The following is a 3,751-nucleotide window of genomic DNA, read 5'->3' on the forward strand; positions in this document are numbered from 1 at the left end:
CTTAGTATAACAGTTTCTAGTTCCATCCATTTACCTGCAAATTTCATGATTTCGTACTCTTAAAACCATTAAAGATTAATTAGTTGCTCATTCTAATGAGGATTTTAGTTTTCACATACATGCTCTTCTCTGGAAATATTAACCATGAGATTGAGCTGAATTCCTATTAAATTAGGTATTTTTTTGTGAGAGTACCACCCATGAGATTGAGCTGAATTCCTATTAAATTAGGTATTTTTTGTGAGAGTACCACCCATTTTCAAATTCACACAAGTCATATTTCTCAAAGATGAGACACCACTGACTTTCAGGAAGAGAACATACGTGTTCACACGTTACTTTTTTCTATAAAGAGCAATGGCTCCCATGGAACATAATAAGATCCATGATGTGTCAATCATCAGAATAAACATTTTCAAATACATTTCTGTGCATTTCATACAATGCATCATAATTTATTTCCTCCCCACCTCCTATTACCCTCCACACCAGATTTCAGACATTCTGTCATATATGTTAAGTACTATTTTGTCAAACATTTCCTCGGTACAAGTACATTCACTGGAGTCTAGTCACCCCATCTAGAGTCACTCCTTAAAGATCTATTCTCCCTCACCCCACAGTAATCACTGTTGTTTGTCTAGGGTTTGGGTCTGCTCCCCCTCTCCATCATTCTATGCTGGGATTTTGTCTGATTGAATTTGCATCAGTCTTGTGCATGTTCACACCATTGTTGTAAGTCCATAAACAGTTTCCCAGAGACCAGAAAGCCTCCCTTTCCTTAATGGCACAAAACCAGACACATAGATCAATGGAACATAATAGAAGACCCAAATATGAATGCATGAAATTTCAGACAGCTGATATTTGACAAAGGTGCTGAGAACACACAATGGAGTAAATACAGCATCTCCAACAAATGGTGCTGGCAAAACTGGATCTTCATGGGTAGAAGAATGAAATTGGAACCTTATCTTTCATCCTGCATAAAAATTATCTCCAAGTGGACCAAATACCTCAATATAAAGCCTAAATCTCTGAAACTTTTATAAGACAGCATAGGCAATAACCTAGAAGATATAGGTGTATGAAAGGACTTTCCAAATTGGACGCAAGTTGCTCAGGCATTAAAATCAACAATCAACAAATGAGACCTCATTAAACTAAAAAGCTTCTGTATAGTCAAAGACTCATCCATGGAAGTTTAAGAGGAAACCCACATGGTGAGAGAAAATCTTCCCCTGGTACAACAAAGGATTAATACCCTGAATATACAAAGAACTCAAAAGTTAAAGAAAAAAAAATAAATGACCCAATAAGAAGATGGGCTAAGGACCTGAACAGAGTGTTCTCAAATGAAGAAACACCTTAAAAACACCTTAAAAAGTACTCAATATTCATAGTAATTGGCAAAATACAAATCAAAACCACTTTAAGATTGCATCCTACCCTAGTCAGACTTACTAAGTACAAGAGAACAAAAGACACCAACTGTTGGCAAAGATGTGGAGAAAGGGGAACATTCATTCACTGCTGGTGGGAATGCAGACACATTCAACCACTATAGAAAGCTGTCTTGAAAAGTTCAAAAAACAAAAGAAAATAAAACAAAACAGAAGAATCTTCCATTTCATCCTGTTATACCACTTCTTGCCATATACCCAAAGGACTCATCCTACTGTAGGGATACCTGTGCATCTTTGTTCATTGCTGCTCTTTTCACAATGACTAAAAAATGGAAAAATTTAAATGTCCCTCCACTAATGAATGGATAATTAAAATGTGTTGCATTTACACAATAGAGTTCCACTAAGTGGTAAAGAAAGATGAAATTATGAAGACTTGCATAACAAATTTTAGCGGAGCAACACATGAACATTTTCTAACTAATGCCACTTTAATCTCACAGCAGAGAAATGCAAAGCAGGGACCACCTTTGGTGTTTCTGGTAAGGACGGAGGAAGATACTGCAGTGCTGGGTTTCACGGGATTTTGACTAGGAAAGCTTTTAAAATTAATAATAACAAAATTTAATAACAAATATTGGTGTTTAAGTTTCCTCCTCTACAAATTAACGATGGTGACATGAGTTCTATGGTCTTTGCCATTTTAAATTTCATGCTATTTAACACTGAAAAATAAAACCGTTTAATTCTTACACTTAAATCTCATAAGCCAAAAATCTACTTATTGAGAGTAAAAATATAAGGAATACCTACTCACACTAATTCCCATAGTTTACTAATTTTCTAGATTACTGATCAACTAATTATTTTGCTTCTCAATTGAGTGCACAGGAAAGAAGATTTTTTAGTTAAAAATTTATTGAGAGTTTCATACATGCATATAAGGTGCTTTAATCAAATTCACACCAACCCCCTCCTCTACAACTAAGAATACAGAGCTTTTGTCATAGAAGGAAGCATGTTGTGTCCATGGTAAAGGGGGTCCAAGAGTTTTTGTGCATTGTTAAGTTTTAAAAAATAAATCATGATTATAATTAAAGCAAGTTCTCAGTACCCTAAATATCACTTTGTTGTGTATTCTTATGAACAGTCCCATAAACTAAAAGCTTTATTCAGTCATAACATACCTTTTTTCTGTTACTCTGGGGCTAGTTTAGTTGTTTTTTGTTTGTTTATTTATTTTGGTTTGGTTTGGAATTTAGTTTTTGAAACAGGGTCTTACTCCATGGCCCAGACAGCAAGGAACTCACTATGTAGCACAGGTTGGCACCAAACTTTTGATATCTATGCCTCAGTCTGTTGAGTTCTATAGCATATAGCCACATCTTATTTTACCATTTATTTGAACCATCCAATACTACTACAATAACTTGTTTTTATGTAGAGAAATAGGATTCTGCCTTAATACTAGCATAATAATTACAGACTGCACGCTGTATTTTATACCTATAGCTCCTAGAATAATAAAGGATTAATAGATGTGGAGTTGCTATCTTTAAACTGAAAAGATAATTCTCACCCTGTGTGTGGATATGTTTGTAAAACTATACTTTTTTAATATCCACAAACATCTACATCATGCATCTAATCAAACATATGTTTGTATAAACAATTTAAATTCAATGTTTTAAAGTAAATTTTTGGTAATTAAGATAAATCAGAATTAAAATTGGTCTGTCATGTCTAAAAGAAATGTTAGGTAGTACAGGAAACAGATCTAAATAGACTTTTACAAAACTTATCAAAAGTTACTGAGTCAGATTTCAGAACAGTTACTTTGTGCAGAGAAGAATAAAAGACTGAAGGAAAAGGTGTAGAAAGGCTGTCTTTACTTTAAAAGTTAAGCATAAAAACTGTAGTTACAGGAATATCTGAATAACAGTGTCCGAACTTCACATATACTGCTCATCTTTATATTCCATTTTCGTTAATTACACATGTACCTTGGAGTGATAAGCCAAGATGTCTACTAATCAGATACTGTTGTTTATTTAAAGTACAGATAACTGATTTTTATTGAGTAAATCCAATGAACCAAAAAGAAATATCCTTTAAATGTTCTAAATCTAATCAATAAAAGGAATTTAAAATAAAGGTCTCTAAGCCTGAGTATTTCACAATATATAGTCTATTCAAGTATAGTTTTTTGAAATAAATTTAAATGAAAGTTGTCATTTTGAAAATTGGAGTTTTGTTTATATATCTAGTAATGTGCATATAAAATATACACTCAATAGTTCTATATTTTAATGACTAAAATGTAGATGTGCAAAACATTGCAATGT

This window comes from Nannospalax galili, unplaced genomic scaffold (assembly GCF_000622305.1).
Source record: "Nannospalax galili isolate Female #2095 unplaced genomic scaffold, S.galili_v1.0 scaffold698, whole genome shotgun sequence".
In the NCBI taxonomy this organism is placed as follows: Eukaryota; Metazoa; Chordata; class Mammalia; order Rodentia; family Spalacidae; genus Nannospalax; species Nannospalax galili.